This window comes from Triturus cristatus, chromosome 10 (assembly GCF_964204655.1).
Source record: "Triturus cristatus chromosome 10, aTriCri1.1, whole genome shotgun sequence".
Taxonomy (NCBI): Eukaryota; Metazoa; Chordata; class Amphibia; order Caudata; family Salamandridae; genus Triturus; species Triturus cristatus.
Window position 1 is genome coordinate 1,080,501,100 of NC_140593.1, and position 12,231 is coordinate 1,080,513,330.

At 43.8% G+C, this 12,231-nt stretch overlaps 1 long non-coding RNA gene across 1 annotated transcript in view; it reads left to right on the plus strand.

Moving 5' to 3' along the window:
• Positions 1-11,785, plus strand: part of LOC146796595 (uncharacterized) — a 109,974-nt gene extending 98,189 nt beyond the window's left edge. Inside the window, exon 3 of the long non-coding RNA XR_014969944.1 lies at positions 10,132-11,785. This is a non-coding gene — a long non-coding RNA (uncharacterized LOC146796595). The remainder of the gene's footprint in view (positions 1-10,131) is intronic.
• Positions 11,786-12,231: the final 446 nt, after the last annotated feature.

Consider the following 12,231-nt stretch of genomic DNA (forward strand, 5'->3'; position numbering starts at 1 on the left):
TTCTCAATACATATCTGCAAGACTAGGCCTCAGCAGAGCGGGCTGGGGAGACCATCAGCCTCACCAAATCTAGTAGACACAGATTAGGGATGATGACATTGTTTTTCTTTTGATGGTCAAGGGTAGATTTATAATGGAGTTGCGGGCCGTTGCTGATCTGGTCTTGTCTGTTTGAACAGTTGTAGATAGGGGACAGTTCCCCTATATATTTGTCACATGTTTGCATGTAGTTATATTAAATTGTGTTGGGTCAGCGTCTTGGACTTTGTCTACATTAATGGTTGACAACGCACAGGTGTACCACACAGTTAAAGTCTGGCAAGTCTCATCACGGAGTGAGTGCTCGCTGCTGTTCCCTCCCCCCCAGCGGGTGTTCCCCACTTGTTGAGTTGTATGGAAGATGGGGTAAATGTGTGGGAGGGGGGATGTAGATGGTCTCGACCTAATTGGGACGTTGGAGTGGGTGGGGGGTGAGGCGATGGGGGTACGTGTTCTGTTTTATTTGGGTGATTGTAGCATTGATGTCGGTTGGAGTGAGAGCTGGTCATTGTGGTGAGGGGTCGCATGTGGCAATGACATTGCCCTTCTGCTGCTGATCGCATTAATTATCACGCTTCACAGGGTCATCAAGTTCAAATATGGGTGAGCGATACCAGTTGTTGACTTGGAATGTGAGGGGCCTCAATTCTTCTGAGAAAGTACGTCAGGTGTTGGCCTACTTGATTCGCCATGACATACATATAGCTTTATTGCAGGAAACACATTTGACTAAACATACTGGCGGCTTCTTTTTCATCATATGCCAGAGGCTCGCTGATTCTGATTAAACGGGGCATTGCCTTTACGCCTGCCCGGACATATATAGATGAGGAGGGGTGATGCGCAATGGTTCAAGGGAAGCTGGGAGGCTCTTTGGTAACTATAATCAGCATGGGCCTATTGTAGATGATCCGGAGTGTTTTGTACGGATGTATGCTAAATTGAGGGTCTGGCCTGAAGCAAATATTTTGTGGGGAGGTGACTTAAACACATACTTGAACCCTGAACTAGATAAGTCCAATCCAATGTCACACCGAACTCCTAGAGTAGCCCGTGCATGATGAGTGCTATGCTTGAATTTGGATTGAGTGATGTGTGGAGGGTATGAAATGCCCTGGTGAAAGAGGGAACACATGCGACACCGCTACACAACAGCTGGTCGCGTCTAGACTATTGGCTGCTGGGTAGGGATGCGAAAAATTGGGTCCTGGAGGTCGCGAACTTGCCGCGAACTTTATCAGATCACAATCCGGTACAGGTAGACATAGAGATCCTGACGGCCATGCATCACCCATTCATGTGGCAGCTGCGCTCGGAGGCGTTACTCGATCCGGTGTATGAGGCCACAGTGCGGGAGGCCATTGAACAATACTTTCTAATTAATAAGGGTTCCGTGGATGAGGCTTTCACTTTGTGGGAAGCTTTCAAGGCGACGATCAGGGGGGTGTGTATAGGTACCGCGGCGGGCATTTTGAAAGATATTAGGGCGCAGCTTTTCAAAGTTGAGAGTACGCTTCAGGTATTGGAACGTAGCTACGAAGTGGCTCCACCGGCTGACACCTTGACCCGCATACACGAGCAGATCTTGGAATATGGGGCCATATGTAGGTAAATTACATTTACCGATTCTTAAATACCGAATTTTACCGATTCGGTATTTATGAATCGGTAAATGTAATGTAGGTAAATAATTACCGATTCGGTATATGTCGGTATTTTAGAATCTGTATTTACCGATTCGGTAATGGCAACTGGCTTCCCATTCATTCCTATGGGCCTGGAGGCCCATAGGAATGAATGGGAAGCCAGTTGCCATTACCGATTCGGTAAATACCGAATCGGTAATGGGGGAGGCATCATCATGGGTGGCAGGGTGTCACATTGACACCCTGTTGCACCCCTGATTCGTCCATGTGTGCACATGTGGCGCACATACATGCCCTAAGGGCATGTATGTCTGCCACATTGCACACTTCAAATTGCAAAAAAATGCTTTTTTACAGGTATTCGTCATTTACCATCAACTTTTAGTTGGTGGTAAATAACGAATCCCCACACCAACGACACACTCCCCCTACATATCATTTCAGGATTCGGTATTTACCGAATCGGTAAAATTACCGATTCGGTAATTTTACCGATTCGGTAAATTACCGAATCCTGAAATATGCCCCCTACATACCAAAAGCCTAAATACCGGTTGGTAACGGGATTTTTACCGAAAATCGGCCGTTACCGACCGGTATTTGGCTTCCTACATATGGCCCATGATACCTTAACTGAAACTGAAATACGATACACTTCTCGTAGGTACACGGCGAGAAGATACGGAGAGGGAGGGAGACCAGGGCATACACTAGCAAGCAAGATTAGAGACCGTATGGAGCAACCACATAGAAATAATATCACGGACCCACAGGGGAAGGAGCATTATCACCCATTCGCCATTACCGAGCAATTACACGACTTCTACGCGGACCTCTATACATCCAAAGGGGAGTCGACAGCGGCTGAGCTGGAGGGGTACTTGGAAGACGTGGCATGCGCTTGGCTGTCCAATGTTCATAGAGAATATTTAAGCTTGCCTATTGACACCGAGGATAGTAAGGCTGCTATACTTGCCTTTCCAATGGAAAGGTGCCAGGGCCGGATGGCCTAATGGTTGAATTTTATAAAACATATGCTGATTTGATTACTCCGTATCTGCTAGAGGTGTATGCTGAGGGACTTATTTAGCCCTGCTCGCGCCTCGCACAACTGACCGAATCATTTTTTAGCTGTTTTTACCTGCTTTTAACATTGTTACTTGTCATTTCATGCTGGGGAGGGCTGTTGACGCTAGGGGTTTTTTAATTTGTTCTATCCTTGCACTGACCTACCTTTATCTTTGCACTGGCTTACTTGATTTTTAAAACTTGCTCTGCTTCTCCTTGCGTGATTTTGCACTGTCTTACGCTGATTGCTTAGGGCCGCCGCGGCTGACGTGCCGATTGAGCGGAGGGCGGACCCTTCAGCTCACACTACTTTGGCCAACCCACTTCCGGTAAGGACGCGCTCTAGACGTCCGTCGGAAGGGATTTAAAGCGCCCATGGTACGGACGCGCACCGGACTTATTTAGCCCTGCTCGCGCCTCGCACAACTGACCGAATAATTTTTTAGCTGTTTTTACCTGCTTTTAACATTGTTACTTGTCATTTCATGCTGGGGAGGGCTGTTGACGCTAGGGGGTTTTTAATTTGTTCTATCCTTGCACTGACCTACCTTTATCTTTGCACTGACTTACTTGATTTTTAAAACTTGCTCTGCTTCTCCTTGCGTGATTTTGCACTGTCTTACGCTGATTGCTTAGGGCCGCCCCATTCCGCCACGGCTGACGTGCCGATTGAGCGGAGGGCGGACCCTTCAGCTCACACTACTTTGGCAAACCCACTTCCGGTAAGGACGCGCTCTAGACGTCCGTCGGAAGGGATTTAAAGCGCCCATGGTACGGACGCGCAGCGGACGCGCGCAGCGGGCGCGCCGCTGGCGCGCCTAAGGCAAGCCCGTCTGCGCCCGTCCGCGCCAAGTCCGTGCCTAGGGCCCTCAATTCTGACCCGCGGCCCCTACCTACTATTAAATATACTAGCGGCGACCTTTATGCCTTGGATAAGCAATGCAGGTATAATCGGGATGACTGTTGTGCTATGAGTCTTGGGGTTGACATGGCACGTTGTGTTTGTGGATTTGCTCTCCCCCACCCACAACTCATCTCGGCTCTGCAATTATCTCAGCCTTTAGCGAATGACATTGCCTATGAACAAACTATGCTTTTTGGCGGCCTTATTAATGCCAGATCACTGGGCAAACATAGATACGAGATCGCTCACAGCATAGAAAGCCTGGGTCTGGATATACTATTCATAACAGAAACCTGGGCAGATGCAGCATCAGACCCCGACTTTATTACTGCTACACCAGCTGGGTTCAGAGCAATTAGAGTAGATAGGGCTTCTAAACGAGGAGGTGGAGTAGCTATTATTTTTAGGGATCATCTTTTGGCCACACATTATCCGGTGTCCACCCCCGCTTATGAAGCTCTTCATTTCTCGTTTTCACTCAATCCCAAATTGACATTTAAGGGAATTCTTCTTTATCGTCCTCCAGGTATTCGTAACCCTTTTCTAACTAACCTGGATACTCTGCTGGAGCCAGTTTTTTGAATTCAGATTTTACGATTCTTGGAGACTTTAACTTCCATCTGGAAGAGTTAGAAAATAAAGACACATTGGGGTTATTAGACACCTTAAGTTCACTGGGACTCACTCAATTGGTGCAGTCACCGACACACATAGCAGGACACACGTTGGATGGTGTGTTCTCCTCAGCCTATGGCCTTGCGGTAAAGGAAATTCTTCCGCTACCATGGTCCGATCATTCACTTATTAAGTTCAGCCTTCCCTTCCTTAGGACAGGAGAGAGCTGTATCACCAAACGGTCTGCCTCCACTGTCTGGAATAAAGTGGACAAGCCAACCCTTCATACCTACTTGGAAACCTTTCGTCCTCTCTGTCAGGACCAGGTGGATTCAGCCGTTACCAGCTACACTAAGTGGATTTCGGGCGCAGTTAACGCCTCTGTCCCTTCAAAAACACTTTCAGGCAATAGGACTACGCCTTCCGCCCCGTGGTTTTCGGAACTTCTTCGACTAGAAAAACAGATGTGCCGCCGTTTAGAACGGCGTTGGCGTCTAAATTATGATGAGCCGGGTAAATTAGCTTACAAAAAAGCCCTCCTGAATTATAAAAAACTTCTTATCTTAGAGAAAAAAGCAGCAGATTGATTCGGCTATTAATTCATCCAAGGAACAGTTTGCTGTGATTAATAAATTGGCTACCCCCTACAATAAAGGCAGGAAGATCAATCAGAAATTTTGTACTGAAATTGCTGACACTTTTAAATTAAAGGTTTTTGACATTTTTCAAGCCTTTAAGGAGGCCCCTGATTCTTACTCTTGTGGCACTGACACCATTAATCACACTTTATTCGCGTTCTCTCCGGTCTCTATAGAAGAAGTAAGAAAGCATGTAAATCAGTCTAAGTCAGGGTCACCTTCAGACCCATGTCCACCGGCATTCCTCAAAGTTTTGGTAGATTTTGTGAGTCCAGGTCTCACAGATATTTTTAATCTGATGTTTACCTCCGGTGTCTTTCCGACCAGCTGGAAGGAGACATCCATTTTGCCGTTATTAAAAAAATCTACATTAGATGCCACTAATCCCACTAACTACCGACCCATTGCTAGATTGCCCCTGCCGGCAAAAATAGTGGACAAAATTATGAACACTCAATTGTCGCAATTTATCAACGCTAATGGTTTGCTGGATCATTCCCAGTTCGGTTTCCGTAAAGATCATAGTACGGAGACCGCCCTTATCAAAGCAACAGAGGAGATCAGAGTGGTGATGGATGGGGGAGGCGCGGCGGCTCTCGTGCTTCTCGATCTGTCTGCCGCTTTTGATACGGTTGATCACTCTCTCTTGCAAGGCCGTCTGGAGAAGTTGGGGGTGGGGGAAGTGGCGCTCGCACTTTTGTCTTCCTTTCTAACTGATCGACAGTCTATTGTATCTATTGATGGCTTCAGCTCAGACCCCTATACTTTACCCTGTGGCGTCCCTCAGGGTAGCTCGCTGAGCCCTTCACTGTTTAATATCTACGTCTCCGAACTGGCCCCTCTTATCCAGGAGTTTGGGTTCAGCCTGACTACATATGCCGACGACACTCAGATCGTGGTAGCGGCACATAAACTCCAAAATTCCCCTGCTCCGCAGTTTAGATGCTGCATGAGTGCTATCAACAGTTGGATGACAGCACACTGACTTGAACTCAACTCCAATAAAACGGAAGTTTTGATTTTTGGCAGTCTGAAGCCCTCCTGGAACAATTTGTGGTGGCCAGCGGAGATGGGTCTACCACCTAATCCAGTGACTAAAGTAAAAAATGTGGGTGTGCTGATGGATAATAGATTGTCATTCAGCCAACAAACCAATGCTGTGGTGTCCGCTTCTTATTTTCTCATAAAGAAGATCAGGAAGATTTTTCCATACATCCCGGATTATACCAGGAAGACAGTTATTTCCTCCCTTATTCAATCCAAATTGGACTACTGTAATGGTCTGTATCTTAACGCCCAGAAGCAGTGTCTGAAGAAACTCCAGATACAGTTCAGTTTCCAATGAAATTCGTAATCTGCACTGGCTCCCGGTGCCTCAGCGTATTGAATTCAAGACATTATGTATTGTTTTTAAAGCTTTACATCATCTAGGCCCGTCATTTCTGCAGAATTTTTTCACATGGTATCAACCGACTAGACACCTTCGGTCAATGGGGGCCCGCTTATTGCTGGTACCAAGAATTCGTACGGCCCACTGGGGAGGCTGCAGCTTTTTTTATAGTGCATCAAAACTGTGGAATTCCCTTCCTTTTCATCTTAGGAATGCTAGTTCTCTGACTGCCTTTAGAAAGCAATTAAAAACCTGGCTCTTTCAGTTTTAGGTACGAGTCGGTGGCTGTACTTCCTAGCGCCAAGACACCTTCGGGTATTTGTGCGCTTTTATAAATTTATTTAACAAATTTATTTAACATAACATAACATGGGTCGGGGATACTACCGCCGTCATTGCGGCTGGAGCTGATTATAACATTGCTCAAGAAAGACAAGCCCCCAGATAAATGTGACTCTTATCGGCCCCTTTCACTGATTAATATAGATGCTAAGATCCTTGCCAAGATTTTAGCTGTTAAATTGCAACCCCTGATGCCGTGCTTGGTGCTGCCGGACCAGCCGGGTTTTATACCTGATACATCCACGTCCCACAATCTTCGGACTATATTTTCCATGTTTCATATCTTGGAGCCAAGCATGTCGGCCGCGGCGGTAATGCTGGACGCAGCTAACGCGTTCAATTCGGTCGAGTGGAACTATATATTTTTTATCCTTCAGCGCATGGGTTTTCCGCCTATATTTATTCAGTGGATCAGGGTGCTATATGCGGATCCATCGGCCAGGGTTCGGGTTGGCGGTTTGACATCAGACCCGTTTGATATAAAGAGAGGCACTCGTCAAGGCTGCCCTTTGTCTCCGCTACTTTTTGCGATTATATTGGAGCCACTGGCGTGCGTTATTAGGCATAGACATAGGGAAACAGCGCTAAACTTTAACTATTGCCCAGTTGCCATCTCATTATATGCTGATGATATGGTGCTTTTTGTTCGTGAACCCTCCAGGTACCTGGCACAGCTGCTGCGGGAGTATGTAAGGTTTGGTCGTTTATCGGGCCTAATCGTAAATTGGGATAAATCCGTTGTTATTCCTCTGATGGAGTCCACGGTACAGCCGGACATGGATTTTCCGTTGGTATGGTCTGTGGACCCAATAAAATATCTTGGAGTCTGGATCCACCGAGACCCGGATAAGGTGATACGTGAGAATTATGGTAGGGCATACACCAAACTGGAGCAGCAGGTGGACGTATGGGTCACCTTACCGCTTTCATTGGCGGATCGTATTGCGTTAATCAAGATGGTGGTCCTGCCGCAGTTTTTGTACTTGTTTACTAATATCCCGATTGTGCTGTCAAAGGGGTTTTTAGCACTCTCCGAGGGACCCTGCTCCGGTTGGTTTGGGGAGGCAAACATGCCTGTGTAAAATGGTTGGTTCTCAGTAGTGATTATGATAAAGGAGGGTTTGGGGGCACCGGACTTCTATGTTTATTATCTGAGTGAGCAAGCCCAATATGCGTTTTATTGGATGAGACCGCATGCGTTTACTCCACATGTCGCGGTAGAGGAGGGGGATGTATATCCAGTTCCATTACACAGCATGATAAGATACCAGGTACGTGGAACCCCGAAAACGGAGATAAATGCAGTGGACAAGACAATTGCTGCCTGGCAGGAAATAGGGCGTCTGGCGCGTAAACTCCCGTTGTACGCGCCAGCCATGTGCATAGAACATCATGCTGCACATTCGGTGACCCATGAAGCACCATCGATGCGGCTGCTTAAAGAGGCGGGCTTTCAACTGATGCGGGATATTTACCCAGAAGGGTCGTTTCTCACACCAGACACCCTGTAATATATCAGTAATCCAACGTTGTTGTTTAGATTCGCAATGCACAGACTTAGACACGCGGTTAAGGCTCCCTACGACACCTACCCTCTGGAACCTCCCACATTGTTGTCCCTACAGTTCGTGCTTACTACTCCCACTAATAAAAAAATGATCTCTTGGCTGTATAGGTTGATAAAGGAAGAATGTATGAGTCACCTGGACAGAAGTAGGGAGAGATGGAATACCTGTTTACCTGATCCGATATCAAAGAAAGATTGGAAGTATGTGTGCGAATTAACGGGTACACTTATCATGAACGGAAACTTATGTATCATACATTTTAAATATATACACCAGGTGTATTATACTCCTGCACGGTTGTATAGATTTGGACTACGTGAGTCTGACTGCTGTGCGCGATGCGGATAGGCGGACGCTGACTTTCTGCATCTCGCTTGGGTTGTAGGAGAGTGGCTGAGTTCTGGGCGCTTGGAGTGAGAGACTTAAAGACCATGACAGATGTAGAGCTGCAGTGCACTCCGCTTGTTAGTCTGCTGTGTTGCGTGCCCCACGTCAAGGGAGTTAGTGGTAGATTTGTATGACTGGCCCTGCTCATGGCTACACGGAGAGTGGCTATTACGTGGGGTGGGAGGCGTATACCAAAAGTAGAACACTGGATAAAGGACTTGTTCTATTGCAAAGATAACCTGGAGACATATGCAGAAGAATTACCCACAATCTCAAGACCGAAGGACATTTGGGAGCCCCTGAGACACTTTCTTCTGAAAAGGGCAGCTGAAGCTGAGCAGAGTGATGCGAGTTAGGCGTTATGGGAGGGAGTAGTGTGTGGCCTGGATGTGTGATATGAGTGAATGGAAGGGAGATGCTTTATTATTCCAACACGACTTTGTAATTAACGCTCAGGAAGGAAGTGGGGATTTATTTGTCTCTGTATTATAATTTGGTGTTTTTGTGTTTTTTGTTGGATTTATGGGAAACTTTATGTTTATGACTATTCATGCATATTGATGATATGCTACAGGATTATGTTTATGTTTATTGTAGATGTATTGTGATGTCCCTTTTGAAAAAAAAAAGAAACGTAACTTGTTCCTTAACAGGTGTAGAAGAGAAATTCATAGATTCAGTAGAAGATAGACGAAGAGCCATATTGGCTAAAGCAACAAACATTCAAAAGTACTCCAGTGGGCCAAAGATGAGAGTGAACATAGATTAGTGGGAAATATGGCAGCATTAGCTTAAGACTGGCAACACAGAGGGAAATTATTCACATTCCTTAGAAAATCCACAACTCATAAACATTTCATAGGGAATAGTGAATGTGATCATACTTTTGAAGTTTGAAGAAATTGGGGGCTATACTTAGATGGAGTAGATCCTGTTTTCCCTAGAGTTTATTGCATTTGCGAAAAAAATAAATTGTATAAGTTACCCTTGAGATGGTATGGAACATGTTACATGGGGATAGTTTTTCTAAAGATTTATCATGTGGGTCAACTTGATAATCCAACAGGTGAACAACATGTGAAAACAAAAAGAGGTGCTGGTGCTCTGATATCATCTGTAGGAGTCATACTCAACTCACGCAAGATTAGAAAGCTTTCTACTGCAATTGATATGTTATCTACTAGTACAGCTGGAGGATTTTCAGTTATAGATACTGAAATTGTTGCTATAAGGTCTATGGTTTTGCACAATAGACTTGCATTAAATGTTCTTCTAGCAAACGAGGGTGGAATCTACCAGATGTGAAAAGTTCAACAATGTTCAGATGAAGGCAAGGACTTGAAGAAATACATTAAGAACATTACTGTCGTAAACAAAGATTTGAAAGGGTTAGAAGCAACTGGTGCTTGGGAAGCAACAGGGAATGGATTTTCTGCTATAGGCCGATGGTTTGGAAACTTATGTAGTGGAATTGTTGGAAGCATTTTAAATCCTTTTGTGATAATTGTTCTTTGTGGATTATTCTTCTTTGCAGTCTATAAGGGATACAAACGTGCACAGGTGAGAACTGAAGTGAAGAGAAAAAGAGCAGACATCGAACTGGAGGATAGACAGAGAAAATACTATGATGACATGAAATTTCTGCAGGATACCAGAAGACAGATGATGAAAACAACCAGATTGTGATTTGTCCATCTGATAAGACATTGATGTGATGGCTTCATTTTCCATCAGAGTGGGGATTGGTGCAGCACAAATTTTGGCTTCATCTTTACACGTCACAAATACATGATATGAATGTGCACTTAGAATTTTCTTTTTTAATTTTTAAGAAAAGAACATGCACTTAGCACATGTTTCTCGTGTGGTCTAACAGCATTAAAAAAGGTACTGAACTTGACATTGTTACTAAAGTGCATTGATTGTAGTATTAGCAACTTTATTCATACTGTGTGCCTTAACCATATTAGAGATGTTAATAAATCATCCTAGTAGACATGTACTCACAATAAAATGAAGTTGATTTACATAATGTGTGCCATAGTAAATTAATTGACCTTTACTGTTTAGGTGTTTGAATAGAAACCATCCCCACATTATGAAGTTTCATTTATATTTGAAACAAATTAGATTTATGTAATGTGTACTTTAATGTTTCATATATTGTATTAAAATGAAGTTCTTAGACATGCTTTCACGTATACATTTAAGATTTTACTGTATGCCACATGTAATATGAATCTAATGTACTGACAGGGACAATTTATATTCGTTTGCGTTTAAATGTGCACACACATATTGAATATGCACCATTGAGTTAATATCTTAAGTTGTCTTTAGTAGGTCTGTTTTAATTCTGCATAAAATACAGTTTTCCATTTTCTGCTAACATGATATTTCTTTCAGGTATTCACACGCATTGTTAGTTTGAGAATAAATACATTACTGTATTAGTGATAGATGGAGAAAACCTGAAAAGAAGACCTTGACGGAAGAACATGGATAACCAGAGTGTTAACCGAAAGACCAATTCAGCAACGTTACAACCTAATCTGAGTGTGAGAAGACTATTTTGTTCCCATGTCCAGTGTGAGATCTTTTGCGAATGTTGCAGTCTGCAACGTGAGAATGGAAGAGGATAACAGTACCTCTGATGATGTGTACAGAGGGGTGTTGCTCTCACGATCCTGATGGAAATAACTGTTGTTCACACCGTCTGAAGGTAACACATTTTCTTTGGATTTTGAGAGGTTCGGATCTCTATGCTTCCTTTTGATTCTTCCCTAGTGTGGCTTAGGCTAGCACTTATTTCTGTTTCCCAATAAGATTCTTGATTGAGCCTCAGCAATGCTGGCACATTCTTACTTTTTTTCCTGCCCCGTTCTATTTTCCTTTATGGAATTTCCCTGATTTTTTTAGATCCTTTAGAGTTCAAACCCATCCTTTCAACTTGGACTTTGATTTAGGTAATTTAGATTTCCTCGTGTATAGACGAGAAAATCTGAGATTCTTCTTTGAGATTAACTTGTATTGCTGTGACTGAACTTCTTGTTTTCTTAATACTGGTACACCTAAACTTCTTTAGGAGGTTGGGTTTCCCAGTTGTTATTCTGTATCTTTAGAGCATAGTGCTGAGAGTTGTGCACCCTAACTTGAATGTTAACTTGTAATAAACCTTTTTAACTATGGTTATCGATTCCTGGTCCTTATTGTGTAGCCAAATAGAATACACTGTTATTTGAAACTGATTAATGTAATGTTAATTCTCCTCACCTCTCAGTCAGATAAGAAAAATGTCCACCGGAGGCTAAACGGTAAGAGAGTGAGCCCAGAGCACTGGATCCTTTCAAAATGTACAATTAGCTGGATTGCCTTATTAGAGTAAAATATTTATATTATTTCAACCCTGCTATCATTATGATGGCTTGTCTCTGCATTCTCTGCATTCTTATTAGTTGTTTTTTTTTGGGAAGTGTTAAAAGTGGGCCATTGAAGATTGATTAGTAAGACATCACTAATGAATAAGTGTCTTGCAACAGGGAATTGCAATTTTGCTTGACTAAATGTTTCTTTTTCTAAATTTCTAGGCATCCAGATTCATGAACCACCATTTTGATGCTCTTCAGCCTAAATC